We start from the raw sequence: 19289 nt of genomic DNA on the forward strand, positions 1-19289 counted from the left end.
TGGTGTAGTGTTATAGGCTGCGGGAAAGGGGCATTAGGTTTGGGATGCGGTGAGGGGGGGGGGGTTAGCTTTAGGCACCACTGGGGAGGTTTGGGGTTTGGGGTTAGGCTGCAGTAAGGGAGGGTTTGAGTTAAGGGGATGAGGGGTTTCTAAACAGTAATGGATGCGTTGGTCGGTATTCTGACCGCCGGCATTTCAGCCCCAACCAGCAAAGACTATATCTAGCAAAATACACTTGTATTGTCTCATCACCAGTACAGGACCAATATAATATGTTTTTTGTATATAGTATGTAGATCATAATTACCTACACTTCTGGTTTGTCTGGGAGTCTCCCGGACAACTGGGTTGTAGGCCATCCTCCCAGATCCTGCTTCTCTTTCATGTAATGAGGGCAAGGTGGTACCTGATGACGTTATATGCATTAAATTATAAGGCCCTGTCTCTGCTGTGTGAGGATGCCCTTCATGTATGGTGTATGGACTACATATATAGTATATGTATATTGTTGTTAGAGGCAGACTAGTAGGATGATTTGGTAGTTGGATGGTGAAATATACAGCAGCACTGGAATTCATGCAAAGGGGTCTCTTCCTCATGACTCTCCCAGTGGCGGACCTACAATTTTGAGGCCCTTAAGCTTGAACTGTTATGGGGGCCCCTTCACAACCAGCAACCATAGGGCAACATGCAACAAGGTCCAAAGGGCCTTGCAGCCCTTGCAAGGATCTTAAGGCTCAAATGGCGGAGAACAGGGTGGAGGGGTGGAGTTCTTGAAAATGGGCAATACAGTGAGCCCTTTCCCTCCAGTCTGTGTCTGCGGGGACAGGTCAGGTATAGTTGGCATGTGGAAGAGTCTGGTTACAGCACCCCCCTTACTTCCAACCCCTATAATGTCTACCTCTCATAGCACTCCCCCTTCAATCACCTCACATCGAACCCCCCCTCCCCCTTTAGTAATCACCTCACAGCACTTTCCCCCCCCTTCAATAAACACCTGACAGCATACAAGGCCGGCTCTAGACCTTGTGGCGCCCAGGGCAAAAGTTTCCTTCGCCCCCCCCCCCCGGCAAAAATAAGGGGTGGGGCTACCGTTATGCCCCCTTTCAGTTATGGCCTTAGTAGTCATGTCCCCTGTAGCTGTCCCCCATTAGTTGTGCACCCTGTAGCTGTGCCCCTGTAGATCTGCCCCCAGTAGTTTGCCCCCTGGTTTGTGCCCCCTGTAGATTTGCACCCCGCAGTTGTGCCCCCTGTTGCTGTGCCCCCAGGAGTTGTGCCCCCAGTAGTTGTGTACCCTGTAGCTGTGCCCCCTGTAGCTTTGCCCCCTGTAGCTGTGCCCCCAGTAGTTGTGCACCCTGTAGCTGTGCCCCCTGTAGCTTTGCCCCCTGTAGCTGTGCCCGGAGTAGTTGTGCCCCCTGGTTTGTGCCCCATGTAGTTGTGCCCCCTATAGATTTGCCCCTAGTAGTTGTGCCCCCTGTAGTTGTGCCCGGAGTAGCTGTGCGCCCTGTAGTTGTGCCTCCTGGTAGCACCGCTAACAAACACAAAAAAAAAAAAAAACAATACTCACCAGCCTCGCTCCTGCTTCCCGACCGCTGCTGCCACTGCTGCTCCATCTCTGCTGTCGCTGCTGCTCCGCCCGCTCCTCTCTATGGGAGAGACGTCATGACATCTCTCCCATAGCAGCGCAGCACAGACACTAGAGGTCAATTATGACGATGGAGCCGGCTGCAGTGGGCGCCCACACAGCCCACGGCGCCTGCTTCAGCCGGGGAGCAGGGGTGCAGGATGTGGGGTGCGGGCGGGTGGCGGGCACCTTCGAGATGACTGCGGCCACGCCCGTGGGCCGCAGCGCACCGGCCGCCTGCCCTGCTTGTCCGTGCCTAGAACTGCTCCTGACAGCACACACCCGTCAGTGCCAGCAAAATAACCCTATTAGACGCCTCCTTGTCCTGGGCTCCTTCTCACATGACATTGGGGGTCATTCCGAGTTGTTCGCTCGCTAGCTGCTTTTAGCAGCATTGCACACGCTAAGCCGCCGCCCTCTGGGAGTGTATCTTAGCATAGCAGAATTGCGAACAAAAGATTAGCAGAATTGCGAATAGAAATTTCTTAGCAGTTTCTGAGTAGCTCCAGACTTACTCCTACACTGCGATCAGTTCATTCAGTTTCGTTCCTGGTTTGACGTCACAAACACACCCAGCGTTCGCCCAGACACTCCCCCGTTTCTCCAGCCACTCCCGCGTTTTTCCCTGAAACGCCTGCGTTTTTCCGAACACTCCCATAAAACGGCCAGTTTCCGCCCAGAAACACCCACTTCCTGTCAATCACACTCCGATCACCAGAACGATGAAAAATCTTCGTTAGGCCGTGAGTAAAATACCAAACTTTTGTGCTAATTTACTTGGCGCAGGCGCACTGTGAACATTGCGCATGCGCAGTTTGCGACTAATCTCTCAGTTGCGAAAAAAACTAACGAGCGAACAACTCGGAATGACCCCCATTGGGCCTAATTCTGAGTTGATCGCAGCAGCAAATTGGTAGCAGTTGGGCAAAACCATGTGCACTGCAGGGGGGGGGGGGCAGATGTAACATGTGCAGAGAGAGTTAGATTTGGGTGGGGTGTATTCAAACTGAAATCTAAATTGCAGTGTAAAATTAAAGCAGCCAGTATTTACCCTGCACAGAAACAAAATAACCCACCCAGATCTAACTCTCTCTGCAAATGTTATATCTGCCCCCCCCCCACCCTCCCTGCAGTGCATATGGTTTTGTCCAATTGCTAACAAACTTGCTGCTGCGATCAACTCAGAATTACCCCCATTGTTCCCAGCCTCCTTCCTAGGACAGGCCCTCTGAGGCTCCGCTATTCCTGGAAATGTCACAAAGAGAAATTCTGAGGGCTGTCTGGAATTGTAGTTTAAAACAGATACACATTTCACGCTATTTACATAGCACAAATCACAGAGCTAGACTACTACTCCCAGCAACTCCTGCGGTACTAAGCAATGTACACAGTGGCGTAAGTTCGTCCCAGTTGCCCGGAGGCAAGATAAATATTGGTGCCCCCCCTATTTCCTATATTAAGATAAATAAGTGTGTGTGTGTGTGTGTGTGTGTGTGTGTGTGTGTGTGTGTGTGTACAAAATTAATATACTGTATTTATACATTTAATAGTCTTTTATTTTAAATCACACAATTCTTAGCAGTCATACCCAGGATTAGAACCCATGACCTGTTACATTGACAGCAGACACTTTACTGATGGAGTTATTTGCTCCTGTAGAGGAAGTATGAGAATTCTAACTATATGAAATTACTTGTGATTGTCAGAGAAGTAACTTTATATAGTTAAAATTCTCATATTTCCTTTTCAGGAGCATACAGCTTCATCAGTAAGGTGTCTGCTTCCAGTGTAATAGGTTGCGGTTTCTAATCCTGGGTGTGACACTTGTAAAATGTGTATCCACAGTATAATAAAGAGGGTGTGATTTGTAAGGTGCAGGGACCAGTGAGGAAGTCGGACACTGAAGAGATAGCGGCAGCTATCAATTAACTTAATTCAATGGTGTCACAGAATGGGAGGAGAGGTGCCCCCTTCAGAGCAGGAGCCCGTCGGCAGATGACTCCATTGCCTCCCAGAGCTCTGCCTCTGAATGTACATCCAAGCTGTAATAGCAGCTATGCTGTACTAGGGGTGGTATTCATGTGACCGCCGGTCAACTGACCGACAGTCACATGACCTCCTCCACCAGCCCGACGGGTCACTATTTCCACTCGTGGGTGTCCACGATACCCATAGAGTGGGAATAGAACCCGTGGCGACCGCAGGTCGCCACCGAGCCCGCAGCGTGGCGAGCGCAGCGAGCCCGCAAGGGGCTTGCTGCACTCGTCCCTCCCCGCCGGGATCCCGGCGTCGGTATGCTGCCGGGATCCCGGCGTCGGTAAGCTGACCGGCGGTCAGGAGACCGCCGGTCAGCAGTACTACACCCCTGTACTAGAAGCCTGGTTGTTATGGTGTTATTGGAGACGAGCTATAACCACACAGTACATTAAAACAAGAGGTGAAAATGGGCCCCTCTGGGATTAGGGGCCCTGAAGCTTAAGCTTTATTAGTTTCATAGTAGATCTGCCCCTGGACTCTCCTCTCTCAGGCTAAATATGCTACTTTTTGTAATCACTGTATATTGGTGGAGGTTTAGCTCTCCATTTTGTGCCATCAGAATGTTTGGCTTCACACATAGCGGAAGAATATGGTGCCGTAATATAACTCATTTTTCTGCGTACCTCTATGGAGTGCAGTGAGAAATTAGCGATGTTACTGATGCAAAGTTCCTTCACCCAACCATACCAGTACCACCGCTGTCCTCTATACAGTAACTAGGCTACCCCCTGGGTGAAGGCTGCCTGCCGTCAGTGGTTGCAAGCAATAATCATTACCAGGAAGAAGAACATAATAAATACTGTAGGCAGAATCCCTAAATCCTGAGAAAAATACAGTTTTCGCTGAACGCTTGTCTTTCTACCTTTCATTACTAGACCTCATGATTTGGCTTCCTGGATAATAATATTAGATCGATTATAATCCATACGCTGACTCTTAATATTTCAGTAAAAGATGATAAGATTATGTAATAATACACGTGTCCACCGCTTCTCCTCTTCTGTACATGTCATGTCTTGGATCTAGCCAGATGTATTCTGCCTTGAGAGGAGAGACGTTGTCATGTGAGCAGCCTCTAATGCTGGCTAGTGATAACTTTCACCAGAGATGAAGCAACAAGACGTTTGCGCTGATAGACAGCTGCCGCAACCTGTGCTCTCCATCAGTTCTCCTTGCTAGAACAGACCACCCTTATCAAACAGAGACCTCATTATCTTCCCCAAACTCCATGAACCTGCTGTGCTCCTTGTTCAGCAAGATAACAGTGAACTCAGTGCCCCTACAATGTCTCTCTATCACATCAGCCATTTGCATGTACAGTTGTCTTATCTCTCACATCCACAGATCACAGGAGAGAGAGAAAACAAAAATATTTTTTTGAATTTTGGAACCAAAAAGTGCAGTTTTGGCTGCCAGGGCATGCTGGGATTTGTAGTTACACTGGAGAATCACAGGTTGTTGCCTCCTTGACTGTCAGATGAACTGGGATTTGTATAATTTACACTTTAGCCAGGTGCCGGATGGAAGCAGCTCCTGTGCCATCATTTCTAGAGATATCTCCCTTTTTGAAGCCCCTTCTACATTCCCAGAGCTAATCTGCACTTATCTTTACACAACTTCTGCACCAGCATAGACGGGTGACTGGTTTAAAGGGACATTAACACTTATATTCCAGTATGAACGGCTTCTTCTGTAACTGCCTGTTACTGTCATTGCAGGGACATGACTCAGGCAAAAAGTTATTACCATGTAGAACTGATTTCCGTAGGAAGTAGTTTTCAGCACGGTAACGCTTTCTGTCCCTCCACTCTCACTGGGACAAAATATTAATTACATACATACTGTATAGTACATTTGGTGTCGATGTTATCATTGGAAGTCACAGAATACATTTACAGGTGTATATAGTGTATAGCTCATATTAAGTTACAATCAGGAAAACAACTAGAGATGAGCGGGTTCGGTTTCTCTGAATCCGAACCCGCCAGAACTTCATGTTTTTTTTCACGGGTCCGAGCGACTCGGATCTTCCCGCCTTGCTCGGTTAACCCGAGCGCGCCCGAACGTCATCATGACGCTGTCGGATTCTCGCGAGGCTCGGATTCTATCGCGAGACTCGGATTCTATATAAGGAGCCGCGCGTCGCCGCCATTTTCACACGTGCATTGAGATTGATAGGGAGAGGACGTGGCTGGCGTCCTCTCCGTTTAGAATAGATTAGAGAGACACTTGATTTACTAATTTTGGGGAGCATTAGGAGTACTCAGTACAGTGCAGAGTTTTGCTGATAGTGACCACCAGTTTTATTTATAATCCGTTCTCTGCCTGAAAAAAGCGATACACAGCACACAGTGACTCAGTCACATACCATATCTGTGTGCACTGCTCAGGCTCAGGCCAGTGTGCTGCATCATCTATTATCTATATATAATATTATATATATCTGTCTGACTGCTCAGCTCACACAGCTTATAATTGTGGGGGAGACTGGGGAGCACTACTGCAGTGCCAGTTATAGGTTATAGCAGGAGCCAGGAGTACATAATATATTATATAGTGAGTGACCACCAGACACACAGTGCAGTTTATTTAATATATCCGTTCTCTGCCTGAAAAAAGCGATACACACAGTGACTCAGTCAGTCACATACCATATCTGTGTGCACTGCTCAGGCTCAGGCCAGTGTGCTGCATCATCTATATATATTATATATCTGTCTGACTGCTCAGCTCACACAGCTTATAATTGTGGGGGAGACTGGGGAGCACTACTGCAGTGCCAGTTATAGGTTATAGCAGGAGCCAGGAGTACATAATATTATAGTAAAATTAAACAGTGCACACTTTTGCTGCAGGAGTGCCACTGCCAGTGTGACTAGTGACCAGTGACCTGACCACCAGTATATATAATATTAGTAGTATACTATCTCTTTATCAACCAGTCTATATTAGCAGCAGACACAGTACAGTGCGGTAGTTCACGGCTGTGGCTACCTCTGTGTCGGCACTCGGCAGCCCGTCCATAATTGTATATACCACCTAACCGTGGTTTTTTTTTCTTTCTTTATACATACATACTAGTTACGAGTATACTATCTCTTTATCAACCAGCCTATATATTAGCAGCAGACACAGTACAGTGCGGTAGTTCACGGCTGTGGCTACCTCTGTGTCGGCACTCGGCAGCCCGTCCATAATTGTATATACCACCTAACCGTGGTTTTTTTTTCTTTCTTTATACATACATACTAGTTACGAGTATAATATCTCTTTATCAACCAGTCTATATTAGCAGCAGACACAGTACAGTGCGGTAGTTCACGGCTGTGGCTACCTCTGTGTCGGCACTCGGCAGCCCGTCCATAATTGTATACTAGTATCCAATCCATCCATCTCCATTGTTTACCTGAGGTGCCTTTTAGTTGTGCCTATTAAAATATGGAGAACAAAAATGTTGAGGTTCCAAAATTAGGGAAAGATCAAGATCCACTTCCACCTCGTGCTGAAGCTGCTGCCACTAGTCATGGCCGAGACGATGAAATGCCAGCAACGTCGTCTGCCAAGGCCGATGCCCAATGTCATAGTACAGAGCATGTCAAATCCAAAACACCAAATATCAGTAAAAAAAGGACTCCAAAACCTAAAATAAAATTGTCGGAGGAGAAGCGTAAACTTGCCAATATGCCATTTACCACACGGAGTGGCAAGGAACGGCTGAGGCCCTGGCCTATGTTCATGGCTAGTGGTTCAGCTTCACATGAGGATGGAAGCACTCAGCCTCTCGCTAGAAAAATGAAAAGACTCAAGCTGGCAAAAGCAGCACAGCAAAGAACTGTGCATTCTTCGAAATCCCAAATCCACAAGGAGAGTCCAATTGTGTCGGTTGCGATGCCTGACCTTCCCAACACTGGACGTGAAGAGCATGCGCCTTCCACCATTTGCACGCCCCCTGCAAGTGCTGGAAGGAGCACCCGCAGTCCAGTTCCTGATAGTCAGATTGAAGATGTCAGTGTTGAAGTACACCAGGATGAGGAGGATATGGGTGTTGCTGGCGCTGGGGAGGAAATTGACCAGGAGGATTCTGATGGTGAGGTGGTTTGTTTAAGTCAGGCACCCGGGGAGACACCTGTTGTCCGTGGGAGGAATATGGCCGTTGACATGCCAGGTGAAAATACCAAAAAAATCAGCTCTTCGGTGTGGAGGTATTTCACCAGAAATGCGGACAACAGGTGTCAAGCCGTGTGTTCCCTTTGTCAAGCTGTAATAAGTAGGGGTAAGGACTTTAACCACCTCGGAACATCCTCCCTTATACGTCACCTGCAGCGCATTCATAATAAGTCAGTGACAAGTTCAAAAACTTTGGGTGACAGCGGAAGCAGTCCACTGACCAGTAAATCCCTTCCTCTTGTAACCAAGCTCACGCAAACCACCCCACCAACTCCCTCAGTGTCAATTTCCTCCTTCCCCAGGAATGCCAATAGTCCTGCAGGCCATGTCACTGGCAATTCTGACGAGTCCTCTCCTGCCTGGGATTCCTCCGATGCATCCTTGCGTGTAACGCCTACTGCTGCTGGCGCTGCTGTTGTTGCCGCTGGGAGTCGATGGTCATCCCAGAGGGGAAGTCGTAAGCCCACTTGTACTACTTCCAGTAAGCAATTGACTGTTCAACAGTCCTTTGCGAGGAAGATGAAATATCACAGCAGTCATCCTACTGCAAAGCGGATAACTGAGTCCTTGACAACTATGTTGGTGTTAGACGTGCGTCCGGTATCCGCCGTTAGTTCACAGGGAACTAGACAATTTATTGAGGCAGTGTGCCCCCGTTACCAAATACCATCTAGGTTCCACTTCTCTAGGCAGGCGATACCGAGAATGTACACGGACGTCAGAAAAAGACTCACCAGTGTCCTAAAAAATGCAGTTGTACCCAATGTCCACTTAACCACGGACATGTGGACAAGTGGAGCTGGGCAGGGTCAGGACTATATGACTGTGACAGCCCACTGGGTAGATGTATGGACTCCCGCCGCAAGAACAGCAGCGGCGGCACCAGTAGCAGCATCTCGCAAACGCCAACTCTTTCCTAGGCAGGCTACGCTTTGTATCACCGCTTTCCAGAATACGCACACAGCTGAAAACCTCTTACGGCAACTGAGGAAGATCATCGCGGAATGGCTTACCCCAATTGGACTCTCCTGTGGATTTGTGGCATCGGACAACGCCAGCAATATTGTGTGTGCATTAAATATGGGCAAATTCCAGCACGTCCCATGTTTTGCACATACCTTGAATTTGGTGGTGCAGAATTTTTTAAAAAACGACAGGGGCGTGCAAGAGATGCTGTCGGTGGCCAGAAAAATTGCGGGACACTTTCGGCGTACAGGCACCACGTACAGAAGACTGGAGCACCACCAAAAACTACTGAACCTGCCCTGCCATCATCTGAAGCAAGAAGTGGTAACGAGGTGGAATTCAACCCTCTATATGCTTCAGAGGTTGGAGGAGCAGCAAAAGGCCATTCAAGCCTATACAATTGAGCACGATATAGTAGGTGGAATGCACCTGTCTCAAGTGCAGTGGAGAATGATTTCAACGTTGTGCAAGGTTCTGATGCCCTTTGAACTTGCCACACGTGAAGTCAGTTCAGACACTGCCAGCCTGAGTCAGGTCATTCCCCTCATCAGGCTTTTGCAGAAGAAGCTGGAGGCATTGAAGAAGGAGCTAAAAGGGAGCGATTCCGCTAGGCATGTGGGACTTGTGGATGCAGCCCTTAATTCGCTTAACAAGGATTCACGGGTGGTCAATCTGTTGAAATCAGAGCACTACATTTTGGCCACCGTGCTCGATCCTAGATTTAAAGCCTACCTTGGATCTCTCTTTCCGGCAGACACAGGTCTGCTGGGGTTGAAAGACCTGCTGGTGACAAAATTGTCAAGTCAAGCGGAACGCGACCTGTCAACATCTCCTCCTTCACATTCTCCCGCAACTGGGGGTGCGAGGAAAAGGCTCAGAATTCCGAGCCCACCCGCTGGCGGTGATGCAGGGCAGTCTGGAGCGACTGCTGATGCTGACATCTGGTCCGGACTGAAGGACCTGACAACGATTACGGACATGTCGTCTACTGTCACTGCATATGATTCTCTCAACATTGATAGAATGGTGGAGGATTATATGAGTGACCGCATCCAAGTAGGCACGTCACACAGTCCGTACTTATACTGGCAGGAAAAAGAGGCAATTTGGAGGCCCTTGCACAAACTGGCTTTATTCTACCTAAGTTGCCCTCCCACAAGTGTGTACTCCGAAAGAGTGTTTAGTGCCGCCGCTCACCTTGTCAGCAATCGGCGTACGAGGTTACATCCAGAAAATGTGGAGAAGATGATGTTCATTAAAATGAATTATAATCAATTCCTCCGCGGAGACATTGACCAGCAGCAATTGCCTCCACAAAGTACACAGGGAGCTGAGATGGTGGATTCCAGTGGGGACGAATTGATAATCTGTGAGGAGGGGGATGTACACGGTGATATATCGGAGGGTGAAGATGAGGTGGACATCTTGCCTCTGTAGAGCCAGTTTGTGCAAGGAGAGATTAATTGCTTCTTTTTTGGGGGGGGTCCAAACCAACCCGTCATATCAGTCACAGTCGTGTGGCAGACCCTGTCACTGAAATGATGGGTTGGTTAAAGTGTGCATGTCCTGTTTTGTTTATACAACATAAGGGTGGGTGGGAGGGCCCAAGGACAATTCCATCTTGCACCTCTTTTTTCTTTTCTTTTTCTTTGCATCATGTGCTGATTGGGGAGGGTTTTTTGGAAGGGACATCCTGCGTGACACTGCAGTGCCACTCCTAGATGGGCCCGGTGTTTGTGTCGGCCACTAGGGTCGCTAATCTTACTCACACAGTCAGCTACCTCATTGCGCCTCTTTTTTTCTTTGCGTCATGTGCTGTTTGGGGAGGGTTTTTTGGAAGGGACATCCTGCGTGACACTGCAGTGCCACTCCTAGATGGGCCCGGTGTTTGTGTCGGCCACTAGGGTCGCTAATCTTACTCACACAGCTACCTCATTGCGCCTCTTTTTTTCTTTGCGTCATGTGCTGTTTGGGGAGGGTTTTTTGGAAGGGACATCCTGCGTGACACTGCAGTGCCACTCCTAGATGGGCCCGGTGTTTGTGTCGGCCACTAGGGTCGCTTATCTTACTCACACAGCGACCTCGGTGCAAATTTTAGGACTAAAAATAATATTGTGAGGTGTGAGGTATTCAGAATAGACTGAAAATGAGTGTAAATTATGGTTTTTGAGGTTAATAATACTTTGGGATCAAAATGACCCCCAAATTCTATGATTTAAGCTGTTTTTTAGTGTTTTTTGAAAAAAACACCCGAATCCAAAACACACCCGAATCCGACAAAAAAAATTCGGTGAGGTTTTGCCAAAACGCGTTCGAACCCAAAACACGGCCGCGGAACCGAACCCAAAACCAAAACACAAAACCCGAAAAATTTCAGGCGCTCATCTCTAAAAACAACATTAAGTGTGGTTTGTTTGTACAGTATATCTGTTACTTTGCCTATGTATTACAAATATAACAAAATAATTAGTGGAAAGTCAGGTTTATACTGAACTATGGAATTTTACCTTTATTTTGAAAATCTAAAAAGTAAAATTTTCTGTGGTACTACAATATAAAGTAGATTTTTAATTAAAAAATACGTTTTTGTATCTATACTTCTCTGGATTTAACCAGCTATACCTGGCTGACCCCTGTTTATTGTGAGTCAGACTAAGCGTAAAGCTGGGTACACACTGCACGTAACAATCTGGTGATCTCGTGCCATTTCATTGTGATGTATCAATATGTTTCGTCCGCGTACAATACATCGTTATGTGGTTAGTGTAATGCCCCGCGTCGTAGGTTGCACCATCAGATGGGAAAATGCGACCACACAATTCATCAAGCAGTCATGTCCTCAAAGCGTCACAGGAGCAACAGCTGTAAATCACATGCTCTGACGTAACCAGAACTTAAGGCCCCGCATCAGTCACGAGTTGGCCACAGAGGAGGTGCACCGGCTTTGATAGGATCTGGCAGGATAGCGGTGGGAAGGTCCGGGCAGTACAGAGAGGCCACCAGCAGAGGATACTGCAGCGAGGACACACGGTAAGGCTTTGCAACCAGGCACCACTGCAGACAGAACCAAAAGGTCACACCAGGTGATGCAGCTCCTTTGGCAAGAGGCCTTGACCCCTTAGAGAGCGCACTCTTAGCCACCACACCAGGCCCTATTTATCACAATCCTTATTAAAAATGCGGATGTCAGAAAAACATTTTATCTAAATTTGCAATGTGAAAATTAACATCTTCACGCAAATTCAGCAATATGCTCTTGCCAAGAAAAAGGTTCCATTAAGAGCCAGTCTCCTCCTGGTATGGGACCACCGGAGGATCCCTCTCTTCGAAAGAATATGCAAAAAAGTAGCCCATGGAAAAATGCATCTTCAGATGGCACGGGGGATATAGTTGGCATCCCAATGGACGGGATGATGGCGATCCAAAGAATGGCGGCAGAATCCTGACACCCAGGGCCAGATTAATAATGGGGCGGATGGAGCTACAGCTCCAGGCCCCAGATAAAAATAGGCCCATCACCATGACAGCATGAGATGAATAACTGTCCAGTTGGTCACATGGATGCCATAAATAATAAGAATTAAAATTATATTTCTGATTTCCTCACAAGTGATGATGATGATGTTATTCTACTTTTACATATTTTGGGAGACATTAGGGCTTATAGTATAGGGAGTGTACATGCCCATATGTCACTGGCCACACCCACATAGCATTAGCCACACCTCCTCAACTTCTCTGATCATTTTTAGTCCCAGGCCCATGTGGACCTTAATCCGGCCCTGCTGACACCTGTCAGAATGCCAAATCTTGACTGCTGGAATCACAAACATAAGGATGCCGGGGAGGGTTAGGCTGCAGGGGAAGGGATAGGGTTAGGCACTAGGGGGAGGGATAGGCTGCGGGGAGGGAAGGGGGTAGGGTTAGGCTGTGGGAAGGGAGGGTTAGTTTAGTTGCTTACACCTGTCGGGATTATAGCAGTAGGAATGTCCGTGTCAGTATTCTGACTGCCGACATTTTAACTGCCGGTATCCTGTACCGAAGCACCGGAGCCAAGCTCTAGAATGCTTCTCATTCCACAGCTTTTTAAATCTGTCAGCATTACAGTCCACGTAGAACATATGGAGGCTGATTTGCGATGAAATGGTGGGCCTGCAGCAGATATCGGCGATATTGTCATAGCTGTTTGTATAGCATTATGTATAACTGACCAGTTATTGACAGCAAGGGAATTAAGAAAATGTAATTCATCAAATACTTTTCAACAACAGATAAAACAAAAAGAGATTTCACTCTGATTTTTCGTTCCCTAAATGACTTCTACTCCTAAGTAGTAATACTGAGATTTGCTGCACTCTCTCTCCCCCTCACTCACCGGCCTGCACTCTGTAATTTTTCGGTAGAAGGAGCTGGAGAATTTTTAAATCATATTCAGACTCAACTGACTGAAGCTGATTGGACGGCTGACTGTAATCTATACAGGGGAGATGATGGTGGACAGTGAACTTTGGTAGTCAGTTTAAGACCGTGTTGCTGGGTTGTCAGGAAACGCAATTGATCTGGTGTCAAAAAATGTTCCAAAAGGAAATATAGCATCCAAGCTTTGACTGACTGAAGCCACTTACTGTATTCACCTCTACAGAAAGGACATTTCACAAATACACCACCTATTCAGTAAGATAATACTTCCTTCCGTTTCCTGTACAACACTATATCTCATGACATCTTACTTTATACCTTGCTCAAAACTATGTTTAGATTATGCACGGAACATTTACTATACAAGGCAGAATTTAAGACAAGCCGTATTCCTAAGGTTAACCCACGCAGTGGAGAGTAAACGCTGCCGGTTTTGTTGGAAACAATGTGCCCATTCACGCAAGTTGCTAACATTTGATATTAATTGACATTTTTGGTTAAACACATTTCTTGGTATGTGGATCTTTGTATATCATATAGTGAGCACTTCATTCCAGCTGCTGGTTATTATTTTACTTCTTGGCTTTATAAAATATTTCTTACAGAAGAAGTGCGAGGTCAGTTGTCAACAGGACTCAGCATTGATTGCATACTGAAACTGCTCTGCTGAAGAGGTGTGTGTCATGAAAACCCTAAGCCGGTGTAGTTATCCAATACGTTCACAACAAAACAAAACGATACATGTCTCTGGATGCAAGCTGGGATTGATTGATGATATGAAGTGCTTGGGTGGGCCTCTTTGGCTATACATATTAAAGGGGTCTATTTAAAAATCAAAGCGAAAAGCCACCCAAAAAATTGCCGTATTTATATGTTTTACTGCAGGGACAGCCCTTGCAGTAAAGGTGTCCCATGGTACCTGCATTTGGTTTGCAGGTGCCTGGGCAACACCCTGCAGCCAGTACAGCTGTTGCAGTGCCTTATCCAAAGGATGTTCTGGGCATGCACCCTGCAGCTGGTAGAGCTCCCTGGACCATCCTAAGGACACTCTGGATGCTCTTCTGGCCCTGCCCTCTGAATGATGTCATGACATCACATGGACCCGGGAGCCCCATTGCACATGCGGAGAGTGCCGCGTGCCGCCACGGGTCGTGCTGAGAAGGATCCAATTGGATCCCACTCAGGAGGAATGCGAAAAGAAGCCCATAGGTTTCTATTGGGTATCCTACCGGATCCAAGCTCACCGGGATTTTCTGAGTTTTGGCCGTATTTTTACCTTTTCTAGATCCCGCCCACTTTATCTTATCATTCTGCATCCTGATTGCTGAAACGTCATCAGCTCCAACAGCTCTTTCTCAGGGCATCTGTCCCGGTAGCAATCACACTGTTCCCAAACTGCACTGCTCATTACACCCAAACACCAGCGTACATGAGCTCACCCCGTAACAGCGAATATGCAAGCTGCATCGCTCAATCAACCACCTGTCCCAAATAGCCCGAACCACACAAGTCTCACCACGAACTTGCATTAAAACTCTTTTTTTTTTACCAATTTTAAACTTTTATGACATCAAAATAAAAACATAAAATAATCCGGTATTGGCCGCTTGGAGACTAAAATTGACACTCTAAAACAAATTAAATACAATAAAAAAAAAAACCCAGAGACTCTTATAATGTAACTTTTTACCATCACCTTAGGGTGGCCAGGAGAAAAAAAAAAGCTTATTTGTCAGATATTTCATTCCATATGAGTCAGCCAGTTTGTAGTTGTCTGGTCTTCCAGCTGCCTTATCTGCTCCTCATGACCTTGTATGAGACAGAATTAGCTCTTAATTGGCCCTGTTTCGCTAGTATAACTAGCAACAACAGATCTTCTATCAACAAAGGATTCTAAATAGGAGTATTTTCTATCCTGGCTCTGATTGTGTGCTTGTGAGAATGATCTGAAGATGACGTTTTTATTCATCTTGACCTTTAAATAACATAAAAGAATCAAAAGACAAGTGGCAAAGTAGTAATGATTTGGTTGTAGTGATAAATGTAACCACACACAATGTATGCTTCTTTATATACACACGTCCACACAGTACAATCCCTGTGCAAACAGCGTAACTAACATTTCAAATAACAAAATGAGGTCATTTTGATCACTGGAAACAAGACACATTCTACACACTAACTTTTACACATTCTACACACTGGATATTTTTAAAAATAAGAATTTACTCACCGGTAATTCTATTTCTCGTAGTCCGTAGTGGATGCTGGGAACTCCGTAAGGACCATGGGGAATAGCGGGCTCCGAAGGAGGCTGGGCACTCTAGAAAGATTTATGACTACCTGGTGTGCACTGGCTCCTCCCACTATGACCCTCCTCCAAGCCTCAGTTAGGACACTGTGCCCGGACGAGCTGACATAATAAGGAAGGATTTTGAATCCCGGGTAAGACTCATACCAGCCACACCCATCACACCGTACAACTCGTGATACTATATCCAGTTTTACAGCATGAAAACAACAGAGCCTCTCAACAGATGGCTCAACAATAACCCTTTAGTTAACAATAACTATTTACAAGTATTGCAGACAATCCGCACTTGGGATGGGCGCCCAGCATCCACTACGGACTACGAGAAATAGAATTACCGGTGAGTGAATTCTTATTTTCTCTGACGTCCTAGTGGATGCTGGGAACTCCGTAAGGACCATGGGGATTATACCAAAGCTCCCAAACGGGCGGGAGAGTGCGGGTGACTCTGCAGCACCGAATGAGAGAACTCCAGGTCCTCCTCAGCCAGGGTATCAAATTTGTAAAATTTTGCAAACGTGTTTGCCCCTGACCAAGTAGCAGCTCGGCAAAGTTGTAAAGCCGAGACCCCTCGGGCAGCCGCCCAAGATGAGCCCACCTTCCTTGTGGAATGGGCATTTACAGATTTTGGCTGTGGCAGGCCTGCCACAGAATGAGCAAGCTGAATTGTACTACAAATCCAGCGAGCAATAGTCTGCTTAGAAGCAGGAGCACCCAGCTTGTTGGGTGCATACAGGATAAACAGCGAGTCAGATTTTCTGACTCCAGCCGTCCTGGAAACATATATTTTCAGGGCCCTGACAACGTCTAGCAACTTGGAGTCCTCCAAATCCCTAGTAGCCGCAGGCACCACAATAGGCTGGTTCAGGTGAAACGCTGACACCACCTTAGGGAGAAACTGGGGACGAGTCCTCAATTCTGCCCTATCCATATGGAAAATCAGATAAGGGCTTTTACATGATAAAGCCGCCAATTCTGACACTCGCCTGGCTGAAGCCAAGGCCAATAACATGACCACTTTCCACGTGAGATATTTCAGATCCACGGTTTTTAGTGGCTCAAACCAATGTGATTTTAAGAAACTCAACACCACGTTGAGATCCCAAGGTGCCACAGGAGGCACAAACGGGGGCTGAATATGCAGCACTCCTTTCACAAATGTCTGAACTTCAGGTACTGAAGCTAGTTCTTTTTGAAAGAAAATCGACAGAGCTGAGATCTGTACTTTAATGGAGCCTAGTTTTAGGCCCATATTCACTCCTGCTTGCAGGAAATGCAGAAATCGACCTAGTTGAAATTCCTCTGTTGGGGCCTTTCCGGCCTCGCACCAAGCAACATATTTCCGCCATATGCGGTGATAATGCTTTGCAGTTACATCTTTCCTGGCTTTAATTAGCATAGGAATGACTTCCTCCGGAATGCCCTTTTCCTTCAGGATCCGGCGTTCAACCGCCATGCCGTCAAACGCAGCCGCGGTAAGTCTTGGAACAGACAGGGCCCCTGCTGCAGCAGGTCCTGTCTGAGTGGCAGAGGCCATGGGTCCTCTGAGATCATCTCTTGAAGTTCCGGGTACCACGCTCGTCTTGGCCAATCCGGAACCATGAGAATTGTGTTTACTCCTCGCTTTCTTATTATTCTCAATACCTTTGGTATGAGAGGCAGAGGAGGGAACACATAAACCGACTGGTACACCCACGGTGTCACTAGAGCGTCCACAGCTATCGCCTGAGGGTCCCTTGACCTGGCGCAATATCTTTTTAACTTTTTGTTGAGGCGGGACGCCATCATGTCCACCTGTGGTTTTTCCCAACGGTTTACCAGCATCTGGAAGACTTCTGGATGAAGTCCCCACTCTCCCGGGTGGAGGTCGTGTCTGCTGAGGAAGTCTGCTTCCCAGTTGTCCACTCCCGGAATGAACACTGCTGACAGTGCTAGTACATGATTCTCCGCCCATCGGAGAATTCTTGTGGCTTCTGCCATTGCCATCCTGCTTCTTGTGCCGCCCTGTCGATTTACATGGGCGACTGCCGTGATGTTGTCTGACTGGATCAGCACCGGCTGGTGTAAGAGCAGGGATTTTGCTTGACTTAGGGCATTGTAAATGGCCCTTAGTTCCAGAATATTTATGTGAAGGGAAGTCTCCTGACTCGACCATAGTCCTTGGAAGTTTCTTCCCCGTGTGACTGCCCCCCAGCCTCGAAGGCTGGCATCCGTGGTCACCAGGACCCAGTCCTGTATGCCGAACCTGCGGCCCTCTAGAAGATGGGCACTCTGCAGCCACCACAGTAGAGACACCCTGGTTCTTGGAGACAGGGTTATTAAGCGATGCATCTGAAGATGCGATCCGGACCATTTGTCCAACAGGTCCCACTGAAAGATTCTGGCATGGAACCTGCCGAAGGGAATTGCTTCGTAAGAAGCTACCATCTTTCCCAGGACCCGCGTGCAGTGATGCACCGATACCTGTTTTGGTTTCAGGAGGTCTCTGACTAGAGATGACAACTCCCTGGCTTTCTCCTCCGGGAGAAACACTTTTTTCTGGACTGTATCCAGAATCATACCCAGGAACAGTAGACGTGTCGTCAGAACCAGCTGTGACTTTGGGATATTCAGAATCCAGCCGTGCTGGTGCAGCACTTCCTGAGATAGTGCTACTCCCACCAACAACTGTTCCTTGGACCTCGCCTTTATTAGGAGATCGTCCAAGTACGGGATAATTAAAACTCCCTTTTTTCGAAGGAGTATCATCATTTCCGCCATAACCTTGGTAAATACCCTTGGTGCCGTGGACAGTCCAAACGGCAGCGTCTGGAATTGGTAATGGCAATCCTGTACCACAAATCTGAGGTACTCCTGGTGTGGATGGTAAATGGGGACATGCAAGTAAGCATCCTTGATGTCCAGGGATACCATGTAATCCCCCTCGTCCAGGCTTGCAATAACCGCCCTGAGCGATTCCATCTTGAACTTGAATTTTTTTATGAATGTGTTCAAGGATTTCAAATTTAGAATGGGTCTCACCGAACCGTCCGGTTTCGGCACCACAAATAGTGTGGAATAGTAACCCCGGCCTTGTTGAAGTAGGGGTACCTTGATTATCACCTGCTGGGAATACAGCTTGTGAATTGCCGCTAGCACCGCCTCCCTGTCTGAGGGAGCAATCGGCAAGGCAGATTTTAGGAACCGGTGGGGTGGAGATGCCTCGAATTCCAGTTTGTACCCTTGAGATACTATTTGAAGGATCCAGGGATCCACCTGTGAGCGAGCCCACTGATCGCTGAAATTCTTGAGGCGGCCCCCCACCGTACCTGGCTCCGCCTGTGGAGCCCCACCGTCATGCGGCGGACTTGGAAGAAGAAGCGGGGGAGGACTTTTGCTCCTGGGAACCTGCTGTTTGTTGCAGCCTTTTTCCCCTACCTCTGCCTCTGGACAGAAAAGACCCGCCTTTTCCACGCTTGTTTTTCTGGGTCTGAAAGGACTGAACCTGATAAAACGGCGCCTTCTTAGGCTGTAAGGGGACATGGGGTAAAAATGCTGACTTCCCAGACGTCGCTGTGGAAACTAGGTCCGAGAGACCATCCCCAAATAATTCCTCACCCTTATAAGGCAAAACTTCCATGTGCCTTTTAGAATCTGCATCTCCTGTCCACTGGCGAGTCCATAAGCCTCTCCTAGCAGAAATGGACAATTCACTTACTTTTGATGCCAGCCGGCAGATTTCCCTCTGTGCATCTCTCATATATAAGACTGAGTCTTTGATATGGT

The sequence above is a fragment of the Pseudophryne corroboree genome, chromosome 11 (assembly GCF_028390025.1).
Source record: "Pseudophryne corroboree isolate aPseCor3 chromosome 11, aPseCor3.hap2, whole genome shotgun sequence".
Taxonomy (NCBI): domain Eukaryota; kingdom Metazoa; phylum Chordata; class Amphibia; order Anura; family Myobatrachidae; genus Pseudophryne; species Pseudophryne corroboree.